The sequence below is a fragment of the Macaca nemestrina genome, chromosome 14 (assembly GCF_043159975.1).
Source record: "Macaca nemestrina isolate mMacNem1 chromosome 14, mMacNem.hap1, whole genome shotgun sequence".
NCBI classification, from domain to species: Eukaryota; Metazoa; Chordata; class Mammalia; order Primates; family Cercopithecidae; genus Macaca; species Macaca nemestrina.
Genome location: NC_092138.1, coordinates 1,580,763 through 1,607,568, shown reverse-complemented (window position 1 = coordinate 1,607,568; position 26,806 = coordinate 1,580,763). Strand labels below are relative to the sequence as shown.

Genomic DNA, 26,806 nt, shown 5'->3' with positions numbered 1-26,806 from the left:
AATAAAAATAAAGGCAATGATGTGCATTTTCCCCACCAAGCCAAATGTACTCAATTGAAAAAATTGTCATTGATTCTGAGATTGTTTTTCTTTTTTTGTGTTAAAATATCATTCTAACATGATTTGGTGTGAAAATGATAGGGCCCACAGATGCTGGGTTTCTTTCTTTCTTTTTTTTTTTCCTTAATGTGTTTACTTGGAAAAATTACAAGCTGGTCACCTAATATAGGTCCCCCAGTTCTTTTATTTTAAAATTTTGATTGGCCTGTGAAATTTCACAGCCTGGAAATCACTGCTGAATGTTCTATGGCTTACTTTCCCAAGGCCTGAGGCATGCCTTCAGGAAACAATGACAAACACACACTAGAAGCTTTATCCAAGAGCCTGATGAAGAAGAACATGGGCTGAGTGTCTCTGACTTAGGAATGCACCTCTCCAGAGCTTCGGCAAGGGCATCTGTAGCTGGCGCCAGCAAGAGCGACAGAGCTCCATGGGCAGCCACCCCACCAAAGCTTGGGGGGCGCCTGCTGTGTCCTGCTGCTCTGGGGCAGTCTTTCCCCGAATCCTTAGTTAAAACTAACAGAAGGTAACCTTAGAATGGCCACTAGGGGTGATTCGAGCCACACTTTGTTCAACAGGTATAGTGCCCATTGATGAGGGCTTGGTGGGAGGGCTCAAGGCACCTATGGTAATTTATAGAGTTGTTTCTGAGGAAAAATGCATTCTGAGTACGAGGTTGCTAAATTAAAATTAAAGTCTTGACGTGTCTCATACATTCTTGGATGGGCTGGAACCCATCCAAGAGGTTCAGCTGAATCCAGTAACAACAATTGCACTTCCATAGTGGGTCTTGTGCATTACAGTCCTGGTGATCCCCATGGAAGAGGATTGAAAGAGCTGGGTTCTAGAACTTCCAGGTCCTTTGTGTAGCCACCAGCCTCATATGGCCATCAAGCACTTGAAATGTGGCTGGTCCAAGTGGTGATGGGCACTAAGTGTAAAATACACACTGGCTTTCAAATACATACAAAAAAAGAAAAAAAGAATGTAAAATATTGATTACATTTTGAAATATTTAGGGTATATTGTGTTTATAAATATGTATTAATTTCACTTATTTTTACTTTTAAGATGTGGCTAGAAAATGTTAAGTTAAATATGTGACTTACATTTGTGGCTTGCATTGTTTCTACTGGACAGCACTCCGTTAGACCACATATAGGAAAACTATAGCCCCCAGGCGAAATCTAGCTGATCTGGGCATATTGTAAATAAAGTTTTATCAGAACACAGCACACCAGTTTGTTTACATTTTGTCTCTGGCTGCTTTTGAACTACAAGAGCAGAGCTGAGGAGTTGTCACAGAGACTGTATGGCCCACAAAGCCTAAAATATCCACCATCTGACTTTTTATTGAAAAAGTTTGTCCACATTTGGTCTAGACTATCAAGGTTCAAATCCTGGTTTCCCACCAAAGCAAGGGCCTTTCTCTGTATGTGCCTCCACTCCTCATATGTTAAATGGGGATAATGATAAAGCAGACCTTCTCCCAGGGGTTCTCGTGAGGAATGAATGAAAGAGTACATATCAGCCATGGAGTAAATGTTCATGAAATGCATCATCATCATCATATCATCATCATCATCATCATTATCTCATCATCAAATCTCATTGTCATCATCATATCATCATCGTCATCGTTGTCATCATCTCATCATCAAATCTCATCATCATATCATCATCATCATCATCTCATCATCAAATCTCATTGTCATCATATCATCATCATCGTCATCGTTGTCATCATCTCATCATCAAATCTCATCATATCATCATCATCATCATCTCGTCTTCAAATCTCATTGTCATCATATCATCATCGTCATCGTTGTCATCATCTCATCATCAAATCTCATCATATCATCTTCATCATCATCATCTTATCATCTCATCATCATCATCATCATAATCATCGTCATCATCATCATTGTCATCATCATCATTACCATCATCACTGATTCAGAGTATATGACTGGGCTCAGAGAGATATCTGTGGTCTCTGGCCACAGTCACGTGGTTAGTCGGCAAAGAAAGTGAGGTTTCAAATTCTTGTGTTCTATCTCATATTTTGTTATTTCATCCTAAAGCCCTTTTAAAACAAAACCAAACAAAACAAAATGCCTTGAAAGAAAAAGACTGTCCAATGCTGGAAGAGTGATGCATGTCTGGCATGCCACCTCTCTGCCTTCCCAGATGTGGCCTCAGCATCATTCTCAACAAACTTCTCCAGGCAGTACACACAACTGGACTTGGCACTTGAGTTGAAACTTCTTTGTTATTTCTGGTCCAAAGAAATGGACTTCAAGGTCAGTTGGATAAATAAATTCCAATGTAAATAGCTCTTAGCATATAAAATGTAAATATTAATATATTATGCTTTGGGGTCCCAAAGAGTTATGGAGATTTCTTTGTAGGTATTAAAAAATTCTTGGGCACATTATATGAATAGCAATACTTAGCATTTGTAGTCCTTTGTAATTAACAAAATGTATTCAGTTATATAATTCTCCTTGAGTCCTACAATATTCATAGAAGATTAACTGAGCAGATACCGTTATTCCATTTTCACAGATGGGAAAATGGAAGGCCAGAGAATTGATGACTGTTTGCCATTAGGAGGCTGTGGTCTGTGGCTCCAGGGTTCTTGTATCAATGATCATGTTCCTTCAGAGCCAGAGCCCGCAGATGAAATCTTTAGAGGTTTACTGGTATGAATTTCTGAAGCAAGCTGAGTATTTATGTACAAATTCAGCTGTAGGGGTCTTTGGTCTCAAAAATGTTTACTTTCTTTCATTTTTCTTCACATATGTAGCCTTCTGACCTGTCTTTTTTTCTTCCCAAACCTTGATAAAGATAAGGTGTTAGCTACTGCTGCCAGACAAACCGCTCAAAAACTTAGTGGCATGAAGCAACAGCAGCCATTTGTGATCTCTTACCATTCGTGATCTCTTACTATTTGTGATCACCTCTTACCATTTTGCAGGTTGGCAGGGCTCTGCTGGGTGTTTCTTCTGCTCCAGATGGTGTCAGTCAGGGTTGTCTTCTGGCCTGACCACTGGTAGTGTCCAGGATGGCTCACCTACATGGTTGACAACTGGGCTGGCTGTTGGCTGGGAGCTCAACTGGAATTGTAGAATGAAGAGCTCCAGTTCTTTCCAGGTAGCCTAAGTGGCTCAGCCTTCTCACAGTATGATGGCTGAGCTCTAAGAAGTTGTGTTCCAAGTAGGTGGGAGTAGAGACTGTGGTTCTTAAGGTCCAGTTTCAGAAGTTATCCAGCATCACTGCTACATTCTGTTGGTCAAAGCAAATTTCAGGCCAGCCCTGATTCAAGAGGAGGTGGAACTGACTTCACCTCTCAATGGGAGAAGTGACAAAGAATTTGCAGCTGTTTTCAATTCACAACATATGGATGCAGAGCAATATGTCTCTGGTATAAGAAAACAACAGAGCAAATACAATCATAAACAGCAACTGATACTCAGCCTTTGGTATCAGAGAGCCAGAGGAAGGGGAGGGCCTGCCCAGGCATTTGTTGCCAGGCGGGAATGGAAGCCCACCATCTCCAGACGACCTTCCAGTTTCCAAAAGCAGGCTGAAGTATAAATTTCCACGTGAAATCTGCTTTTCCCAGTGTAAGCCCAACCTTTAAAATCATATTACATGGGACAAACTGACCCGTGAGCTTCTAGATTTCAACACCTGCTTCACACTATTCCTGGGATGGCTCATCTTTTATGTGAAACACCTGTTGGCAAGATAGTCATGGGCAACTCATTCATCAGAGAACGGCACTGCTTCACGGTTGGTAACAGAGGGAGGAAAGAAGAACAAGTTAATTATCGTGGGGCTGGGGAGTTGCCAGGGGAAAAGGCATTTCTGTCATTTATTTACTAGTATTTACTCGTAGAACAATAAATCAAAGTCACTGGTCCGCCAGGAGCAGCGGGAGTGGCGGCAGCTGTGCCAGTCAGAACGCTCTTTCTTAGGTGATGTGCACCTGGGGAGGGCAGCCTTCCAATGATCTCATGCGGTTCTTATCAGATTCCAGAGAAGAGAAGACAAAAGGAGGGGAGGACAGCCACGGTTGCCTGAGAGATACACGGCTATCTGGAACCGGATGGAAGGAACAGGGCGGGTGAGGGAAGCCTCTGCAGGAGGAGCCCCCAGAATCAGCCCACCTGAGGGCTGATCCATCCACCTGGGCAGGAGGCTGTTCCACCCCTGCCCAGCCCAACTCCCAAGGCCAAGGCCTTTTCTCACCATGGGAACAAAACCGCATTCAGTTCAGCAATGGTAAAAAAAAACAAAACAAAAATCCTTCCTGTGGTATAATGAAGAGATACGTGGCAGAGCTCCAGAAACAGACCTTGGCTGTGGTGGGTGATGGAGCGAGCGTGTTGAAGTCTGCACCTCGGCCACACACACACCCAGCGATTCCCCTAGTGTGAGGCCCCGGGGGACTGCTGCCTTCTGATGGGAGCCTCAAGGGGTCAAAAGCCGTCCTGGGAACCACACCCCTCCAAGGCTCTGCTCAGGACACTCCGGGGGGTCATTAGGAGCCGGGGTCTCCCCTTGCCTGCCATGCCCCCTTCCTCAGAGTATCTGTGTGTGCCTGCGCCGGGGACAGGTGTTGAGTTTGCTTGTTCCTTCATTCAGCAAATGCTTCTTGAGCGCCTTAAGAAACCAGGGCTCTCCCAGGCTGGGGGCACACAGCGCTGCCTTGGAGATGTGCTTGGGCTCTCCTCCCAGGACTTTAGACCTCATGGCTGAGGCAGACGGGCGGTAGGTCAGGGAGACACCCAGCTCCTCTGTGACTGCTGGGGAGGTGACGGACAGGGCTTTCCATCTCAGTGTCCTCAAATTTCCAAATGCCAAAAAGAGTTAAATTTTAGGAACACATTTTTTTCTCATCTCCGCTCCCAGGTAAAAGAGGCAGCCCAGGAGACACAGTTTCGGTAATGAAAATGGTATTTTCCAAATAATTTTGATGGTTCATGAGGACTGCTGGTTAGGGTATTGGAAATTAGGACTCCATAGCACATTCCATGTGGGGTAAAATACACATGGGATGAACATTAGAAACATGGAAATACGAAGGCGTGGGAATTGTAACTCTGGGGATAGAATGCTTATTTCTGAGATGTGTGTAGCGGTAAAAAGGAGGATATTCATTGCTGGATGGGAAGATGCATTTATTTTGCATATGAGCATTAGTAGAAGTAATTAACAACTAATAATAGCTAACATTTTCGAGTTCTTACTCTGTGTCAGACAGTATCTTTTTTTTGAACCGGAGTCTTGCTCTGTTGCCCAGGCTGGAGTGCAGTGGTGCGATCTCAGCTCACTGCAACCTCCGGCTCCCGGGTTCAAGTGATTCTCCCGCCTCAGCCTCCCCAGTAACTGGGATTACAGGCACCCGCCACCATGCCCGGCTAATTTTTTGTATTTTTAGTAGAGACAGGGTTTCACCGTGTTAGCCAGGATGGTTTTGATCTCCTGACCTCGTGATCTGCCTAACTTTGCACATATTATCTCACTTAATTTCTTCCAATAATCATCTGAAATGGGCACCCTTATAGATCCCACAGGTGACACTTGCAGGCAAAGCCTCCCGGTTCCAAAGTGTCGGAAGCTGCCTCTGGGACGATTGCTTCCTGCGCACTCTAGGTTGAATGTGTGGGAACAGATGCTAAGTGACAGCTCCTCATGATGAAAAGCCTTGACGCAGAAAAGCCTCCTGTGAGCCCCATGTTACCACTTGTTGATTGGGTGGCCCTGACGAGTCGCTTCCTGGCTCTGCTGCCCAGGTTCCCTTCACTGGTTCACTCTGCCTCCCTCCTGCTTGGATGAAAGCCACGGGCCAGCGGCACGTACTGAGCACTTCTAGGGGAGACAAAGATGCGTGCAGTAAGGCTGTCTGCGGCCCTGAGAGCGTGCCTCGAGGGAGGACACAGAGCAGGGAGCACAGGACTGCAGCTCTGTGTGACAGCAGATGACAGCCGAGCATGCACAGGGACGCACCAGCGACCAGGAGTGAGCTGCATCTGGAGGGAGGATCATGACCCCAGACGGGCGCGGCTGGACGCGGAGGGGCAGGTGTGGCTGGACGCGGAGGGGCAGGCGGACGCGGAGGGGCAGGCGCGGCTGGACGCGGAGGGGCAGGTGCGGCTGGACGCGGAGGGGCAGGTGCGGCCGCATGCCAGTGAGAGTGTGGTCACTCCCAGCACAAGTCCCGAGGCCGGAGGCCTTGAATGTGAGGTGAGGACTGTGGCCTGAGTGGCTGTCAGTGATGAGCTGGTGGCAACAGGATGGGACGTACAGGAGCCATGCTATCCGCCTTCCCATGTGTAATTAAGGTTAACTCCGGTGGCACAGGAGGGGCGGCAGCCATGGAAAGGGGTGGGAGGAATGGAAAGGGTGGAAAGTGGAGGCAGGTGCCCCTCTGAGTTTGTTTCCAACTGGCCTCATCTAAATCCACCTCTAGGTGGGTTTGTATTTTTAGTAGAGACGGGGTTTCACTCTGTTAGCCAGGCTGGTCTTGAACTCCTGATCTCGTGATCCGCCCACCTCGGCCTCCCAAAGTGCTGGGATACAGGCGTGAACCACTGCGCCCAGCCGTGGCCACATCTTTTAATGTATATCGCATAACACAATCATTTTCCTGCATCTTTGTCTGGGTTCTCTCTACCCTACCCCATTAACCTATATCAATGCAATTTAAATTACCCTCTCCAGTCCATTCCATTTTAGCACAATAAAAGCTAAAGGAACTTAATGGCCAGCAATTGAGGGGTCTGGTGAAATTTTCATCTGGAAAAAGATGTAGAAGACAAAGCTTTTGATCAGCTTTGAGAGCATTCTTGCCTGCAGGCTGACCAAAGTGGTCTGGACTTCCTCTGTGTTTATGGAAGGAGCGCTCCTGTCCTGGTCTTCCACCGCAAAGCCACAGTCACATCCGCAAGGCCTCCACTTTTAGTGCCTGCAACTGAAGGGTTCAAAACGTTACATTTGTTCCCCGTAGCCCTCCCCTCATTTTGGTTTAGTATTTTTTTTTTTGCATTCCCATCCCCATAGGGAAAACCTTGGCTATTTTTGCCTAGATAAATGGTTCATCATCTATTGCAGTTGACTTCCTTTTATGATCAATTAGTTTGAGGTTGTCAGTGCTGCTTCAAAGCTGCTATGTATCTTTCACACCCCTCTACCCTGTAATTTATAAGCACTATGGGTTTCAAAAAAAGAAGAAGAAGAGAGAGAGGGAGAAAAAAAGAAACCCTACAGTACTTTTATTAGCTGCTGAAATGCATTAGGGCGCATACACTTTGAACTGCACAGGGGAAGATAACCGTGCCTGTAATTGGAATAACTCGCATCCGTCCCCTCTCGGCTCCCTTTAATAACCTCTGCATTGTTTTATCCCCAGGATTTATTGATGACCCGCAATGGCCCTCCCCTGGGCCCCCGCCCACTGGGGTGTTTGCGGGGGAAAGGGCAATGCACGTGGCCCTCTCCCTGACCTGCGCCTCTCCATAAATCAGAGCCTGCCTTCGCCGTGATGGGGAGCCAGATGGCAGCTGTTGTTGGAGGAGCTCAACAGGAATCCGGGCCTGTGATCTTTCCTGTTGCTAACAGGCCTGATTTTTTATGGCTGTCAGCATGCTTGGAACGGCCAAGGCAGGCACGAAGGGAGGCCGGGAGGGCAGGGCCCGGTGGCCCTGGATCTGTGCTTTCTTCTCCCAAGGGGGCCAGCCACAAAGGTCTCTCCCTCTTCCTCCCTAGCTGGGGGACTTGGCCTTATATGCTGTTTCTGAAGACGTTTCCTAGGGTGTGCGAGTGACGAAGCTAAATGTAACCAAACACCTTCTAGAAAGGAAAATGGCGGCCAGCTTCCCTTTGCCGGTGGTTCATGGACCCTTAGCGTCGTGGTCCTGTCTGAAAGGTGACAGCTGCCCCTTTCCACTGGGGTGATGTCTAAAACAGTCTGGTCCTAAATACCTTTGATGCTGAAGTGAAAACCATTTCTTAAAACTACTCGGTGAGTCAGTCGGGCATGGTGGCTCACGCCTGTAATCCCAGCACTTTGGGAGGCTGAGGTGGGTGGACCACGAAGTCAGGAGATCAAGACCATCCTGGCCAACATGGTGAAACCCCGTTTCTGCTAAAGTACAAAAAATTAGCCGGGCGTGCTGGCACATGCCTGTAGTCCCAGCTACTAGGGAGGCTGAGGCAGGGGAATCGCTTGAACTCGGGAGGCGGAGATTGCAGTGAGCAGAGATTTCATCACTGCACACCAGCCTGGGTGACAGAGCAAGACTGTCTCAAAAAACAAACACACACAAACTACTTGGTGGGTCCAATGTTTGGGTGTTTTGCTTTTTCAGAGTATGGGCAGAAACTGCAAGGAAGATGAGAAGGTAGGACGTAAGGGAAAAGGATGAAAGGCAAAGAGCTTTCCAGACACAGAGAGAAACCCCAACCAGTTCTGAGGTGCCTACCTGGGGGTATTCGCTGCAGAGATCAGTTCTTCAGGTGCAGCAGTGCCACGATGGGTGCATGGGCCTGGGTACCAGTGGGCGCAACAAGATGATGGGCAGTCCCTGTGTGGTCCGCAGTGTGCCTCCAACAGGCTCGGCCTCCAGCAACAGAGCCAGCCACAGGGCAGGGCTGTGTGGCCAGCACCGTACAGCCTGCAGAAGTCTGGAGGAGACAGGCGTAGAATCCCAGAAGCAGCCCAGCGCTTTTATAGGGCAGAGAGCGAGTCTATTCATGACAGCTTGAAGCCAGTCTCAGACTCTAGGGATGCTAAGCTTACACGGAAAGCAGACATACCCAAGATACCACATCCAGAATATTCCAGGGGACAACCCAGGTTCTTAGACACATTAGGTGCTGGCTGGAAAAAAGTCATCCAGATGTTTCCCAGGAAGGGTGGATGCACACCTCTCTGCAGTCCAGTCGACAGGAGCAATGGGAGCAGAGGTTGCAGTGATGTGAATGTGGCTGGAAGGGGCCACAAGCCAAGGAGTGCAGCAACCTCTAGAGCTGGGAAACAAGGATATGGGTTCTCCCCGGAGCCTCCAAGATGCGTGCAGTCCTGCAGGCACCTTGATGCTAGCCCACCACGGCCCATGTTGGACTCCTAACTTCCAGATCTATAAGAAATAACTTTGTGTTGCTTTAAGCCTCTAAGTTTTTGGTACTTGTTACAGCAGTTGGCCTCTGTATTTGCGGGCTCTGCCTCCACTCATTCAACTAACCATAGGTAGGAAATATATAAAAGAAAACAATAAAAAATAACAGTACAACAATAAAAATAATAGAAATTAAAAAGAATACAGTACAGCAACTATTTACCTAGTGTTTACATTGTCTTCGGTATTGTAAGTCATCTGGAGATGATTTAAAGCATTGGGAGGATGTGTGTGGGTTATGTGCAAACACAACCCCAGTTTACATCAGCAACCTGCACACCCTTGGAGGTCCTGGCACTGATCTCCCACAGATTCCAAGGGACATAACATCTTCACGCAATGGCTTTTCCCTGTGTTAATTTCACTTTTTAAAAAAAACATTTTTCCCCTCATACAAACTCTCAGTCTCACTGTGACTGAACATCGCCAATGATGTTCTGAATAACTCAGATGAAAAGTGAAGGATTGAGGTGGAATTCGTTGTTTGAGAACAGATCTAACAGCCAGAACAAGTAAGTCTTGCATAGGAGAGCCAAGTTGGGAGCCAGCGAGGAAGGATAAGGGGCAGGGACTCAAAGCAGGTGATCCACTTTCCCTTTGGGGGTAATTTCACTGGCATGGGGTGCTTTGTACAGGGCCTTCCAGCCATCTCTGTCTTATAGGTCTGGACCAGTGTTTGAGAGAGAAATGACTGAATTTTCTTTTTCTAACTGATAAATCCAATTTAAGGAAGCAAATAAGCACACACAAGTACAGGCATGCAAAAGCCCCACATATGATTTGATCCCTGCTGATGTCATTTCACACCTGAAGTGTTGAGGTTGGCTTTCACACAAGCTGTTGCACAGGAACGCAGCCGCTGACAGTGGGTTAAACATGGGTGTGGGGTCCGAGAACTGGGGTGAATCAATGGCCTCTCTTCTTATTAGCTAGGTGACCTTGAGTAGTTCATGACTCTCTCAATCTCCATTTCCACGATGTGGTCCCACCTTGCAGCATTGCTGAAAATATTAAATGCCACTGATGCCCGCTGTGCCCTTATCACAGTGCTGGGCACATAGGCACGCAGGCACACAGGCATGCTGCACGACTGTGAGTTTATGTTAATAATTATTTGTTATGTTAATAACATTATGATGATTATTATTACATTTTATTATTATATAATATATTTGATTATTATATTGTTATATTATAACATAATAATATTATGTTAATAATATTTGGCAGAACTAAATGCACGGTTTAATTATTCTTTTAACTCAGGTCATAATCTAACCCACAGATGATGAAGGTGGTAATGATAAAAACAGCCAGCATTTATTAATCACGTGTCATGTGCCTGCCAGACACTCTTTCAAACCCTTTACATATGGAGTAATGAAAGCCGAGGGTGTTTGAGTAGCTTGCTGGGTCACCTTGCTAGGCAGTGGCAGCACTTGGATTCGATCCCAAGTGGTCTGAACCCAGAGCCTGACTGGCCTCTTGGTCATGCTACCATTCCAGGGAGACCTGTCCCGTGGCCTGACTAGGCACAGAAGGGCCAGCAGATCCACTTCTGCTTCTGATTTCCTTATGATCAGTGAGGTGCCCTGGACATTCTCCTTGGGATTAAATGACACTGACTAATATCTTGGAGACGCCAGCCAAGAAAAATCTTGGCTTTCGATGGAATCTGGGAGGAGAGGTGGAGGAGGCAAGTTGATTCTTTAGCCTGGTGAGTTCTGGGCATTTCTCCAGCATCGTGGTTGGGGCAATCCCTGCGACTTCTAGTGATTTCTTAGAACGATTCACCTTGGCACTGCCTTCCGGACACAGGGTGAGTACCAGGGTGCTCACCTTTACTGAGTAAGTCATTGCCGTGATTGGAACAGGAACTACTGTGCTTTCCAGGATGTGGGAAAATGCGGACGCCGAGCTCAGAGCAAGCCACCTTAAGGAAGAGGGTGACAATTTGGGGAGCTGACATTTGAAAAAGTACAGGACAAGTAGGAATTAGGGAAAATAGGTAATACCGAATATCCTGGACATCAGAGAACAAAGTTATCACGAACACCCAGGAAAGACTAAATCCTGGAAGAGGTTAAAAATCCACTTCCAAAAACTAGAAAGAGAAGTGAACACCATGATTAAAACTCCAGATCTGTGAGGAGACCGGAAGCGGGAAGACTCAAGGATGAAGTGGGTAGCTGGGCTCCGTAAGCTCACATCGCCTTCCCCGCTTAGGTTCTCTGATTCCCTCAGCACTTCACATCACATAAGCTGTTGGGATTTCCCTTGCTCCATATAGCAGCTGCTCCATTTGACCCGAAGGAAAAATATTTCAGAACAGTTTCCAAACCAACTGCATCCTGCCTGCCCCCCAGTCCTATTGTTTGAGGAATTCTTTCATTTCTCTTATTCAACCAACTCCTCTCTGCCTCTTTTTCTCTTATCTCCCTTCCTTTTCCTACTCCCTCCTTCCTCCTCTCCTTCTTCTTCCTCTTCCTCCCTCTTCCCACTTTCCTTCTACATTCTCTGCTTAAACTTCTGACTACTAGAATAATTTAATTTCCAATAGGATAGAAAGAAAATGACCTGGCTTAGGAGATTTCCATGCCGTCTGATATCACCTTCACACTGCATAGTTGGCAGTGCCCAGGGAACTGAAGTAAAGACATGAGTCTTCTGTTGAACGAAAGGATAAATAAAAAAAATTTTTTTTGGCTGTCATACTTTCAGTTTAAAGCTCGCAGTTTTATTTTCATAAAATAAAAAAAGTGAATTGCTTATGCATTGCAGGGTGATTAGGCTGTCCTTGAGGTTTGAGAAAAACAGAGTATAATTTAGTTCAAGCTCATGTTTTGATTCCATAGTGGGAAGGCTGCAGATTTCCACTGCACAATAATAACATTTCAGCCGTGGCTTCTGAACCTGGGGGCACTGGTGCTATAAATATTATTTCCATTGGATTATGTTGTGTTGAGGCCTGGATTATGTTAATATTTTAAAAGTCTTATCTCAGCGCTTACATGTTTTACATACCAGGAAGAGTGTAATGGGGAAGCCAAGGTTATGTAGACTAAATGAACTGCATTAAAATGAGCTGTGCTTTCTCCCTGGCTGGTTACAGTGTAGATTGGGAGAGTCAGCAACTCTTGTCTCAGAAGCAACCACACAGAGTCAGCAGGAGCCTGCGGGAAAGGGAGAAAACCTAAGCAGACAATGGAAACTCGGGAGGAGCAGAACTCACAGAGGCCAAGGACAGAGCGAAATAAATGAGTGGCAGAAGAAATAGGGCAAAGTTGATTTTCTACCCTCTTAATCCCTTCTTACATAGCCCAAATATCCTATTCAGTACTTCATTCATTCATTCATGCCACCCCCATCTTATTGTCAGGAGAGATTTAGAGACAATGGAACCTCAAAAACAAAAGCAACAGCGTGAATGAAATGAATGTGGGGAACATGCAGAATGCAACCGAAGGCATGAAGCCAATAGGAAGCTGGACAGTGGGATGTCGGTGGAGGGTTTTTTTTTTCAGTTTGACGCAATCAAATTTCCTGTTTTGTGAACTTTGGTTCTTGTTGGCCTAAATGCATTTTTGATGCTTGCTAAAAAAAATAGGATAAATCCAACCACTTTGTTTATTTTCATATTCCTCGTTTCAATGGTAATAATGGTGGGATTAGGGAATGTAGAGAGAGGCAGCTCTGCAGGTGTGACGATGAGGAGAGGTCACGGGGGATGGAAATCCGATGGGAAATGCAACAGAAGATGGATCCGGGAAAGCGGAAAAGGAGAAGAGGAAGCACCAGAGACAGCCATGGGGTGCCGTGTTGGGGAGGACCCCTGACCTGGGCTTCCCCAGCGTCCTGGGTGATGGGCAGCAGAAGCTTCCAGACTCCACCAGAGGCTCTGTGTAGCTTCTGTCGCCTCAAGAGCCTATCAGTTTCTCCCTAAGTTCCCAACACGTAGTAGATGTTCCATAAATGCTTGTTAGACTCAGCTAAACTAAACCACTCAGGTCTAAAAGCGATGAGTAGAAGACCCGCAAGGACAAAAACCATACATTGTGTGAAATAGATAATAAAAAGTAATCGTAAGAGACAAATCGTAAAGGACGAAAAGAAGGGTGCTTTCAGATGGTGCATGGGTCTTTCCTTCCAGAGTGGAGAAAGCACATGCGTCCTGGGCTTCCACGGCACCGTGTCCTATCTCCACAGTTCACAGAAACCTGGGTTGTAAGTAAAGCTGCCGGGTCATCCTCCTTCCGACTGGACTTGGAACTTTGAGCAGATGGCGAGTGTGTCTGTTTCGCTCACTGCTGTACAGTGAGTCTAGCGCGAGGCCTGGCTGATCTTAGTTGCTCCATATATGTTATGTTGAACGAATGAGAAAACGAGGCTGATTTAGAAGGGGCTCGTGAAGAAATAGGGGGAATTAAAAAAAACTCCTAAGGGCGGCAAAAGATGTTGAGACAGTTTGAATGAAGGAATTTAACTTGAAAAAAAAAATTTTTTTTAAAGCTCTGTAGTAAAAAAAGGAAAGAACGTTATCAATAATAAAAAAATTAATAAAGACGTGTGTATAATCTCCTGGCATTTTCATTGCTTTATCTGTAAAATGGACTTAATAGTATCAACCTAAGAGGTTTTTTTGGTGAGGATTAAATGAGACTATGTGTCAAATGTTCAGCATTTGTTGGCCTTTACAATTAATTAACATTGTTAAGTTTAAAATGATAAAAGCCAGTTTGAATTTATGGAAAAAGAAAAAAAAAGCAGGGGGTTCCTTTACCTACAGTGTAGACAAGCCAAGAGGAGGGCAGGGTGGGTGTGGGAGCTGGGAGGGCCTACCGGTCCCCTGGGTGTGTTGGCTTCATCCTAGCCATCCACAAACCTGCCACCGTGGTCCCAGCCGCTCCAGACCCGCGTCTCGACAGCTTCACAGGTAGAGAGGAACGGACGTCTCTTAATTCAGCAGACCCCGAGGTCTTTGAGGAGCCTCATCTGAAATGCGTGCTCACCTCTCTGCTCCGCACTGCGGCCGGAGACGGGATGCACCATGGCTACTTTTAGCTGGGTCACATGCCCACCTTTCAAACAGAGACAGAGGCGTTGAGGAAATCCCTGTAGACCAGGCAGTTGCCCCAATTTGTGTCTAGGATCTTCAATCCGTGAAAGCTATGAATGGTGTTAGCGAGAGTAAAATGCAGTGGAAAAGGCAACGGGAAGGAAATGTGTAGCTTTTCCTCACGACTTCCACTCTGTACCCAGTTAGTAAGCAGGAGCCCGCCACTGGCTTTGCATCTTGACCGCCTGTCTCTGCTAAAAATTCAAAAATTAGCCGGGTGCAGTGGCACACGCCTATAATCCCAGCTACTTGGGAGGCTGAGGCAGGAGAATCGCTTGAACCCGGGAGGCAGAGGTTGCAGTGAGCCAAGATCGAGCCATTGCACTCTAGCCTGGGTGACAGAGCGACTCCCTCTCAACAACAACAACAGCAACAACAACAACAACAACAACAACAACAATTCCACAGAGGCAGGCATCACAGCTTCTATTTCCCCTTGCGTACCTCACATTAGACAGAGTGCCATGTTCCCGTGTTTACTGAGTGCTTTTTAATAACAAATAGATAAACAGATCAGTAACATCATCCAACATCAACCAGTTTGCAAAAATGAAACCATCGTGTCAAACTGGTTTCTGTGAAAGTAACTCGCTGAAAATAACGGAAAGTTTTGCCTCAGAAAATACATCTCTTGACCTAGTTTAAAGTCCTATTTGGATGCCACGGATGTTCAGCTCTACCAGTGTCGAAGCTTCCTGAAGACACAGGGGACTTGGCCTCAGAGAAGGTTCCAATTAAATGACTTCTTTATTGTTTTAAAGTAAGCTATTCTAATATTTCTCAGCGAAAGATTAATTTATCCCCTTGTATGTCAACCCTGAGCTCTTTTTGCTATTCCTAAGCAAAATCTAGTCTGAAAAGGCAGCATAGAGATCCAAAGAATGCACTGACAAAGGATCTCACCCGCAAGACCGCAGTAACACAGTCCCTGGAACAGCTCCGCTCGAGGCCACCCCGGTGGAGTGAGCGGATTCATGCGGTCCTGAAACGGCTCCTGAATACAAGGTGAGCTTTGAATCATATTTTAAAGAAAATTGGGGCCAGTCACAGTGACTCACGACTATAATCCTAGCACTTTGGGAGGCCGAGGCAGGTGAATCACAAGGTCAAGAGATCGAGACCATCCTGGCCAACATGGTGAAACCCAATCTCTACTAAAAGATCAAGATCAGCCTGGCCAACATAGTGAAACCCTGTCTCTACTAAAAATACAAAAAAATTAGGCAGGCGTGGTGGTGGGTGCCTGTAGTCCCAGCTACTCTGGAGGCTGAGGTGGGAGGATTGCTTGAACCCAGGAGGCAGAGGTTGCAGCGAGCCGAGATCATGCCACTGCACTCCAGCCTCAGCCTCAGCAACAGCGCGAGACTCCATCTCACACACAAAAAAAAAAAAAAAAAAAAAAAAAGTTAGAGCCACACATTGAAGTCAAGAATAGGGCAGGAAACTGGAAAAAGAAATTATCTACTCAAAAGCATGACTTTTAAAGCAAGAGAGCTCTCTTCTTCTCTGCCTTTGGAACAATACATTCTTCTGAGATTAATGAAGGAAAGGGAGGGAACCTGTGAGATCGGATGGGGAATGGCTGGGAAGTTGCTCCAGTGATCTGCCTCCTCTCTTTGGGCTGTGCCCAGAAGCAGGATTGGCATGAGAGGTCGGCACCCAGAGAGGGGCTTGGGAAGCCAGGGCCAGAGGAGCCGAGGTGTGAACACTTGGAGGATGCGGACAAGCTGTGGAAACTTGAGATCTCTCAGAGTAGCAGAGACAATTCCAGGGGTGGCTGGAGAGAGATAGGGGGGTAACTGGAAGAGGCCACCAAACATGTGTGAGGCACTTTGAAAGCAGCATCCAAGGGTCAGTCTGGATTTACCAAGGTGATTAGAGTGAAAAAGCAGTGAGAGGGGAGGGAGGGAGAAAAACAGCAGGAGACTGAGGGAAGGAGAGAGGAGGGAGGGTACGGCTTGGTCAGGACAGCCTAGGTAATGCTTTAGTAACAAATAAATCCTGCACCTCTGTGGTTAAACAGCCAAGGTTTGCTTTTTGCTCCCTTGCACGTCAGCCTCCCAGTCACTCAGAGGCCCAGCTGAGGGCGTGCCATCTTGAGATATGTTATCACCATTGAAAAAGCAGGACAAGAACTGGCAGTTCTGGTTTTCAAACACGCACTGGTCCTCAAAACTTCCTCCAGGAAATGGTGCACATCTTTCCCACTCACATTTCATTACAAGAACAAATCACATGTGCAACGATTTCAAAGGGATGGAGAAGGTCAAGCCTATCATGTTCTGGAAGATACGGGACCAGACACTTTGTGAACAGCCCCACGGCTGACACAGGGAGGAATGGCGACTGCACAGTCCCGGGACAGCTGCTGTGACGACCTGGTGCCTGCAGAGAGCTCGCCCTGAAAAGGATGCTCTGCCATCATGACCTTGGGACAGTTTCTGACCCTCTCGTCTCAATAAGATGTATTTCATATTTCAAATTCTCAAGCTTAACACCCTACAGTTTTCAACGTAAAATTAATCTTCATCTGCACAAATGTTAAAATCTGTGCCTAAAGAAACGGTAATCAGTGAAGGAGGCCTGGGGTGAGTCATCTCTGCTGAATGAAGGGCTGTGTGACAATAGAACATTCTTCGGGAGGTGGAGGCGTCAGATTGAGAGGCTGCCACAGTTTAGTGAAGACTTGCCACGGGGACCCCCAAAGAGAGGCACCGTTGCATTGCGTTCTGTGGGAGCTGGTCCACAGTCAGGGCGCGGCAGAGCCGCGGGGGCCAGCAGCCCCCAGCGTGGGCAGAGAGAGTGCCCGGGGAGTGGGCTGGGGGCTGATCAGATGTGTGCCTCTCTCGGGCTCTGTGTTTTGGTGGTAAAAGGCAATTGGGACAGTGATCTGTCCCCTGCCTGATAATCAGCACCAAAATCAAGGAAGTCACACGTCCTTCAGGGATTAAAACATGAGATCGAAACACAGTGGTGTGGAGCGGTCATATGCAGTGGGTGCTTGAAGGAGACATGGTGACCCTCAAGCCACCAAGACCTGTATGTCCCTTAGTCATCTATCAAAAGCTTATTGGGCACCTTCTATGGACCGAGGATGTTGTGGACACTTGAGGCGTAGTGATGGGCAAGATAGACATGCTGGATGCTCTGATGTGCCCCCAGATAAAGGACACTGCTGGGGATGTTGCTGGCAGGGAGTCCCCAGCTGTCAGCCCTTTTTGGGGACTGCCTGAGCTACAGGGAGCTGCTTCCCTCAAGATCACAGCTCCAACGAGGAGCACAAAGCCCAGCGGTGTGTGTGCTGACCTGGGACAAGGCCGCAGGGCTAGCCCACCCTCAGAATTCGCTGCGGGACTGGCTGATGTTTCTGATGAACTGGCTGTGGTGTGTTTTCCTCCTGCCCAGTCCTATTCCCTTCCCTTCTCTTCCCTTCCCAAGATGGGGGTTCCTGAGAGTACACCCTGGTAACTCTCCATCCTTGTCTCTGACAGTCTGCTTCTCTGGGAGTCCAACCTGTCCCAGACACAGCCTGTCCTCACGGAGTCTACACACTAACGAGGAAGGCAAGTACCAAACAAGTAAACAAACAAGCAAATGTCAGATGGCGATACGTGTTATGAGGAAAATAAAACGGTGTAACAGGGTGGTTACAGAAAAGGCAATGCTGGGTGTAGCCGTCTGGGAGGGTTTGGTGGAGACATGATATTGAGCAGAAACCCGATTAATGGAAATCTAGAGGACAACATCCCAGACAGAGAGAAGGACAAACATAAGGGCCCTAGGACCGACAGGTCTGATACATGTGAGAAAGGAAGAGAAGTGCCTTATGGCTAGGGTGATGTGCACAAGGGGCAGTCACCATGGGCTCAGTGAGGTAGGTGGGGGCAGGCCACTTTGGATTTTACTTAAGGGCAAGGGGAGAAAGGGGGATCCTAGTCCATACAGGGGCTTTCTGTGATTTAGAAAAAGGAATTCCTTTCTTAAGTAAAAAAATAATAATAATAATTCCATGAATGACTAATTCAGTGCATGACTTGAGTAGCCATTCACAATGTCCCTGTGCGGGATAGTGGGAACTGCGAAAGGCTGAGCCCTCAGCAGAGAATGTAAGCAGGAGAGGAGAGGGGAGTGAGGAGATGGAAGAGTGTCAGCTCTGGGGTTCAGTCAGCAGTGTCCGGCCTAGTTTGCCCAAACAATCATTCCATAATCCAAACTGCTGTTTAAATCGATGGCCAGACACACGCATCCTATTAGAAATTAGGCAAAGCTGCTTCTGGGAGGAGGCACTCCTTGACTCAGCCTGGCTTTCTCAGCCTGCTCACTGGTCGCCCCTCAGCATGGGGTACACATGCCTCAAGAGTGTGCCTCTGCCTCCCACAGACCCCCCAACCTGTACATGCCCCAAGTTGTCTAGCACAGCTGGGAGGCCTGTGTTTCTTTGGATGGTTAGCTCCATATCTCTAAATAATAAGCTCCATGTCTTATATCAGGTAGAAATTACATTCAGCTGCCAGCACAGAGAGCCAGCAAAAGTTGCCTAAACAAGATAAAGATTTGTTTCTCTCTCACGTAAGAGAATCCGTAGGTAAGGAGCAGAAAGATGGAAGGAAATCGGATCCAAATGATTATGGATCTGCCGTAGCAACCCTGAAGTCCCCACGTCTGGCAAGAAAGAGGCAGGAGAAAGGAAAAGGGGGATGTCCCAAGTGTTTTTTGACTTTTTAAGGAGCATGTTCATAAGTCCCACCAACAACTTCGGTGCAGACTTTATTGGCCCTAACTTAGTTACCTGTGTCCTTGCCATCTCTCTCCTGATACAGGTGTATCACTATTGTCATTAAATTAAGAATGAAAATTTCTATATATATGTATTTTTTAGATGGAGTCTCACTCTGTCATGATCTCAGCTCACTGCAACCTCCAACTCCCAGTTCAAGCGATTCTCCTGCCTAAGCCTCCAGAGCAGCTGGGATTACAGGCACCTGCCACTGCGTGTAGCTAATTTTTTGTATTTTTAGTAGAGAGAGGGTTTCACCATGTTGGCCAGGCTGGTCTTGAACTCCTGACCTCGTGATTCACCCACCTTGGCCTCTCAAAGTGCTGGGACAGGCGTGAGCCACCGTGCCTGGTTCTCAAAATTTCTATTTTTATGACTATGTGGGTATTGTTTGCTCTAGTTCCATGAAATGAATCATTTCTTATAAAGTTTTTTGTTTTTCCTAGAGTTGTGAATAGGCTTTGTTTTTGTACTGTCTGCCATCATCACAGCGTCAGCCTCCCTGCCCTCCTGTCTCTGCAGTCCCCGTCATATCAGGTATTCTCTCTTTCTTCCTCACAAAGGCCTCCTCCTCTGTGGCCGAGAGCAGGGTCCGCAGCACAGCCGTTATTCCTGGACTTGCTGTTACCACTCATGTAGGCACTATTTCCTGGGTTCCATGTCTTTTTCCTTCATTTACTGGGACTTCTTTTTGCTGGAACTTTCCTGCTTGATTACTCCTAGACTAACAACCCAAGAGGTGCTGGTCCAGGCCCCAGACATACGGAGAAGAATGAAGCATCATCCCTGCCCTGAAGGGTTTCACAGCCTGCTGGTGGGGAAGACGTGTGGAAAGATACATAATAACAGGTAAGTGCGCTGACGTGCTCTGTGAGCAGGACAATGACATCTATTCGTGGGATCAGGCAAGGCTTCAGAGCAAAGGTGACACCAGGTTTCGCAAGAAGACTGAGTGTTTGCTCACTGGAGATGTGGAGGAAGGCAATTCCAGGCAGAGGCCACCGCATAGGCAAATGCACGAAGGCATGACAGAGACAGCTAGCAGAACGGTGAGCTCAGTGACGCTGAAGCATAGAATACGTTGCGTAGGTCAGGGCTCAAGCATAAAGAACCAAGCATGTTTCCAAAGTTGCACACAACCCATTTATAAACTGCTGAGCATGTCTTATTTGCAAGTTGTGAGTGACCTAAGCAGGTCTGTAAAAGTGGACGGGGCATTTAAAAACCCGAACATTTCTGCCCAGAAAATCAGGTCTCTTCAATTCTGATTGCCAGCCTTTCAGTCCCAATTCAGACAGAGGAAGCAGAAGGGTTTCCATCAGACCTACACAGCACTCAAGGACAAATTGCTTGAGTTTTCTCAAGAGATAAAGACTTTTTATTACAATGTAACAAAGCATAATTGGTTTAGTTGATCTAGTATGCAAAATCTTGGGTGTTCTTGTGCTATGAAATGTTACGATTCAAAATAATTCAGGCTCTCTCTAGCACTGCAAACCTCCCCTGCCTGCAAGTGCTAAAATGTTTCTTACTTAGACTCACACTCCGCTTTTCCTTCAAAACACAGAGCTTGCCCAAGTCACCGAGGGTAAAGACCTCCCTACCCCTTTCCCACCTTTTTGGATTATTGGTTTTTTTCTATATTTGTCACATTTCTAAGTGCTTCAAAGGGGGCTGGGGCAGACATAACCTCACCTCATAGACTCCTCTGGCTCCACATCACAAGTCTCCTGGGTATTTTTACATTATTATTGGTTGAAACATTTTAAAAATATCTTTCCTCTATAAATGTGTGTGTGTGTACAGCTTCCCTGTCTCCCTGAAATGCCCATTTATAGGTAGGAAGTAGCCAGTTGCCCAACTGTTTTATGAGAGGCTCATACCTCAGAAAAACTACGGTCGCACCCCTTCCTAGGAGAACCCAGAAAAGGGTTCTTTATCCTCGCTGTCTTTTCAAATCGTTTTTGCCGTTATAGATCAAGGTGTTCCAGTGATTTTGTCAGGATAGCTCTTTAGAAAAGAAGAATCAGGGAGGAAAAGAGCCAGTTAAACGGGTTGAAGGAACTGTGGGAAGGTGTGTACGTGAGTGGGGAGGGGGGAGGGGGCCTCACACGAATAATATTTGAAATTTACCTCTAAACTTGAAACCTGGTTGACAAATGTTGTTACAGAAATTCCAAAGTATTGGGTTTCATTTGTTTGTTTCTAGCGGATATCACAGGAGCACCGGTCAGATGCTGGGTGTTTGCGGGACAAGCGAGCCAGAGGAACACGAAGGCCCTGCCATCAAGGAGCATGCCAGACCTTGGGGCCCCTAGACCAGGAGTCCTTCAGAGGGGCCTGCCACGCTCCTCACGTTTCAAAATGATTTTCCACCCTGAACGTTACACTGTCTGTCAAGTTCAAAGAGCCTTCGTGTTTTGTTTGAAACAGGGTCTCGCTGTGTCACCCAGGTTGGAGCTCAGTGGCACGACCTCGGCTCATTGCAGCCTTGACCTCCTGGCGTCAAGGGATCCTCCCACCTCAGCCCCCCGAGTAGCTGGGACTACAGATATGTCCCACCACACCTGGCTAATTTTTGTATTTTTTGTAGAGATGGGGATCTGCCATGTTGCCCAGCCAGGTTGGTCTTGCACACCTGAGCTCAAGCAATCCTCCTGCCTCAGCCTCCCAAAGTGTTGTGATTACAGGTGTGAGCCACTGTGTCTGGCTGCAGAAGATTTTCTTTGATTCAGCCCATCTCACTACGGTTTTCTTTCTATAAAAACCCCAGCATTCCCACTAAGGATGCTTGTTGCTTCTGGAAAGGAGTATGAAAGTATCAGTCTTCCTTTCCAAAGTTCAAACCCAAGCCAATGTCCTTCTGGAATCATTTCTAGATGTGTGTGTATGTGTGTACAGACATATATATGTATATAAGTATTTACATATTATGTGTATATATTAAAATGTATATATTTACTCACATACATGCATGTATACATATATAGTACAAGCATATGCATATCTATGTATATGTATTTACATTTCTGTTTGTGCCTCATTTTTTCTTCATACTAGAAAAATGTAATATTGACAAAATCAAAAATAAATTGGTTTGTGGTTCTAGATGCCACAGCAGTGACCGCAGGCATTTAGGCATTTCGTAATGTTCACTGGTCATCTCTCTAGGCCTGCCACTGTTTGGAAGTGAGTAATATTATACAGCTCCAGTTACAAAGCCATGCACTTGACTGAATCCTCATGTGGCAGAGAGAAGCCCTCTGCCAGGGGGAGAAACCCAGTCCCGTGATCAAACCCCTACTGGGCTGATCAGTTATTGGCAAGTCCCCCTGCATGCTAGCTGGGGTGCTGTGGGGTGTCCTCCGGGACAAGTTCTCAACTGCAGTGGCACTTTGGAGTCATGGAGAGCTTCCAAACATCCTCCTGTTGGGGTCCTTCCTTTATGGGGTCCCCTCTGATGGGAGTGGGTGGGGCCTGGCTCAGGGATTTTGAAATGTGACTCCTGTGTTGAGCCCAAACTGGGAACCCCGGCAGCAGGGTCATTGGTATTTGAGGACACAAAGCAAGAAGGCAGCCTGTCTTCTCTTTTCCCAGAGGTGGAAGGCGGTGGGGAGGAGCAGGAGGGTGTGCGCGGTACCCCTGCAGGCCACCTGCCTGGGCTTGCTCGGGGCCAGCAGCCTCGGAGGCTGTGTGGAGGCCGCGGCCGCACATCTGGCCCTAAGCACTGCACAGACTGTGGAAATCCTGTAAGATAAGCTCCCAGGAATGAAAAGAAGGCGGTCTACACTTTCTGGGTCCCAGCGCCAAAGCAGGAGGTCCCAAAACCGCAGGGTGGGGGCGGGATCTTTTGCGGACACCAAAAGCCAAAGGCCAAGAGGACTCTGTTTTAGCAGATTAATTTATAAGAAAAATATCAGAAGCAAAGGCACACATGGGAATATTGTTATTGGAAAGAACATTTTGCAAAGGAATTTTTATAAATGGAAACTGCTTCAAGTTCAAGCCATATTTAAAAACACAACCACATGGGTGGCAGGAAAGAGGGTACCAGCTGTGTTCAAATATTTTCCTAAAGGGATGGACACCCAGCCCCCCTCAGCTGTCCCCAAAGGGCGCAGGAGGGTCTGTGGATCCTGCTTACTTTGGGGGCCCCGGACTTGGCCCCTGGAGGCCTTAGTGACCCGATGAGGATAGTAAAACATGGTAGCTGTTCCGGGAACGCCTTCTCCAGAGATAAAGACTGTTCTTCACCAAAGATGATTCCAGGAAAGTTAATTTTGGAAATGGAGAGGAGAAAAGTATGTATGAATCGCACCTGAGTGCAGATTTAAGTCCATGGTATTTGCCCAAAGAATCCCTCAGGAAATCTTTCCCTTCCTTTGACCTACAGCAGAATAAAGGAGATTAATTTTGGGTGGATGGTTGGTGGCAGAACTCGAGGGAATTTCGGAAAACTGAAGAAAATAACTACTTGAATAGACCAGAAGTGAAGGTTTGCTGTGGTGTGCAGCCCAAAATCTAGTTCAGGCCATCTCCTGTGACATTTTTAAAAATTGCTGTGTTTGACACAACCTTAGGCCTGAGAAAACTTTACTTTCCTAGAAAAGCACATTTACGTGGAAACCCGGCATACTCCCCGGCACTCAGCTGCAGGAAGTCGGCCTTGGTTCCCCACGGCATCTGCAGAGCAGTGGCTGGCATGGGGCAGCCTTTTATACATCTGTGCATAAAAGAGGGGAACGCCTCTCCTGTGAACGCCAGGGGAGCAGTTCTGAGGTAGACAAAAGACCCTTAATACACATTTTCCCCCAAATTAATCATCTCGGTTCCGGGAAACAAAAACAGACTTTTTTGGACTTCTATATATTGCATCATAGCGTATCAATGTAATCAGTAGAATCAACACCGTTCCTCTTATTACTAACGATTAACACATCGTGGGCACACACGATGGACTCAGGCGTTGCTGGAGAAGATTTGATTCACATATTATTTTAAGTCTGTTTTCTATTGCTTGTAGTAGAATACCTGAAACTGGGTAATTTATAAAGAAAAGGAATTTATTTCTGACATTCCTGGAGGCTGCGAAGTCCAAGTGCATCTGGTGAGGGCGCGCTTGCTGGCGGGGGCTCTGCAGGGTCCCAGGGTGGTACAAGGCATCCCATGACGAGGGGGCTGAGTTCACCCGCTCAGGTCTCTCTTCCTCTTCTTATAAAGCCACCTGTTTCCCTCCCTAATAATCCACCAATCCATTGACCCAGTAATCCATTCATCCATGAATGAATTAACCCATTCAGGAGGGCAGAGTGCTTATGACCCAGTCACCTCTCAATGCTGCCACACTGGGGATTCAATTTTAAAAGGAGTTTGGGAGGGGACAGATATCAAGACCGTAACACATATATGAATGCATTGTTATCCTCCAAACTGTGTAAGAACTCCTATGCCCATTTCAGAGATGGGGAAATGGAGGCACAGAGGATTTAGTAACGACACTCAGCTAATGAGTGGTGAAATGGAGACCCCAGCACAGGCAGCCTGACCCTGGGCTTTGTCCCTCTAGCCACTCCTGCCTGTCCACTCCGAGGCTGTTGAGTGGATGCCCATGGATTTGCCTGCTCACGCCTTCCCTCCGGATGCCCTGCCATGCTCCACCAACATGGTTCCATGACAGCTTCGATAGTATCACCTGGCCCTGCCCCTGCCCCTGCCCCTGCCCCTGCCCATGGTTCACTGCTCTACAGACAAGCCCTGAACCCATTGTTAATGAATTCTTTCCCCAATATATTTCAACTTGAAACTACACAGGAGACAGGGTCTATTTCTCACCGATAGTTGTAAAATCTGGAGCTGTTGGGAACTGTATTTGCCACACAGGGAGGAACGCACTCGATAGTTGTAAAATCTGGAGCTGTTGGGAACTGTATTTGCCACCACAGGGAGGAACGCACTCGATAGTTGTAAAATCTGGAGCTGTTGGGAACTGTATTTGCCACACAGGGAGGAACGCACTCGATAGTTGTAAAATCTGGAGCTGTTGGGAACTGTATTTGCCACCACAGGGAGGAACGCACTCGATAGTTGTAAAATCTGGAGCTGTTGGGAACTGTATTTGCCGCCACAGGGAGGAACGCACTCGATAGTTGTAAAATCTGGAGCTGTTGGGAACTGTATTTGCCACCACAGGGAGGAATGCGCTCCACAGCCAGAGAGAAGGAAGCCAGAGCTCCAGAGAAACAGGAAGCAGAGGCGAGGAGAGTCCTGGGGCATGGAGCCTCTGCTTCCCACAGTGCACAAGGCTGCCGCCTTCCTGCCACGGGGATCCACAATCACGGTAGTTTCTCCTTTTGGCTGAAGCTAGTTTGAATGGGGTTTCCGTCACTTGCAACCTAGATAGTTCTAACTAGTTAGAGGCAGAAACTCCATTCTGAGCCCCAAACCAAAGATGTCAGAGTCCTTTTGTCCTTTTCTTTTTCCTGCAAAGAAGGCCTTTGTCCAGAGAGCGATGTTGGCCTCTCCTGCAGGGTCTTCCCCAAAAAGCCAGGAGTAGTCAGGAGGACTTCACGCCTGCGTTGCTACTCCAACCGCTTCCAAAGATGGCTACATCAATTTAGCCCATGATTCCTTGTGATGTGACTTTGCCACGACTTCCATCAGGAAGTGGAATCTGTTTCCCCTCCTCTTAAATTTGGGCATGACATGTGACTTGCTTTGACCAACAGGCTGCATCAGAAGTGGGGTTATGTGATCTCCAAGGCTCGATCTCCAAGGTCCAAGTTGACCTTGGACCTTTCAGCCCAGCTGACCCTCCAGCTGAATGCAGCCATGTCAGTGAGTCCAGGTGAACCAGTGGAGAAACCAACCTTCGGAATCAAGAGTGATAATTGATTGTCGTCATCATAAGTCTCTAGGTGTTAAGGTGGTTTCTCTCATAGCAGTAGACAAGTGATACACCTGTAGTCACTCCAGCCTGGGAGAACGGGCATGTCAGTTGCACAACATGACTCTAACTGGCTAAAGCCCTGGGTGTCATGAGTGCTGGTGCAGCAAAGCTCCTTGCTGGAAGGAGGGTTCTGGGTGAGCTCTGCGTTTTTGCACAGTGAGCCCAGAACCACACGGCTCTGCATTCACTCTTCCCGGCCCACTAGTGCTCTTGCTTGTGGCGAAACAGATCCAGGTTTAATTATTAGAAGTAGCCAAAAACACAGGCTATGTTTTACTCCCAAATCTGGAGTTTCTTGCATACAGCCAGGTGTTTAGAATTATCACAGACTTTATACCTTTTTTCCCGGTTACACCAGTTAGTCCAAGGAAGGCCTTTCTAATACTTTGCTGTTCCTCCCCCTAGTTATTGTTGGGGAGTCACGGGCGTTCAGAGCTGCAAGGCAGTCAGACACAATAGAGTAAAACTCGTTTTACAAGAGAGAGGGAGTGTCTTGGATGACTTGAGACTCGGAGTTGGTGGGATGTGGAGTTGGGTGTTGGTTCCCAGGGGGGCCTCTGTGTGCTCTGGGCAGACAAAAGCGTCTTAATTGTGACTAAGTTCTCAGGGTCACATAAACTGGAGTCCAGTTGTCTGTCCTGAATTTCCTAGGACTCCACTGAAAAGAACTTAAGCCACAAGTGAGATTCAAAAATGTCCGAAGGACTTGGGACCCT

The 26,806-nt window shown here is 47.1% G+C and overlaps 1 long non-coding RNA gene across 2 annotated transcripts; it reads right to left on the bottom strand.

Moving 5' to 3' along the window:
- Positions 1-5,055: 5,055 nt before the first annotated feature.
- LOC105498925 (uncharacterized) lies at positions 5,056-15,062 on the bottom strand. 2 transcript variants are annotated; one of them, XR_003013442.2, is made up of 5 exons: positions 14,134-15,062; positions 11,829-12,424; positions 11,091-11,184; positions 8,556-10,252; positions 5,056-7,045 (listed from the first exon to the last, which is right to left on the bottom strand). It is a non-coding gene; the product is annotated as an uncharacterized lncRNA (long non-coding RNA). The 2 variants fall into 2 exon arrangements; XR_011612273.1 differs by having other exon boundaries at positions 11,091-12,424.
- Positions 15,063-26,806: the final 11,744 nt, after the last annotated feature.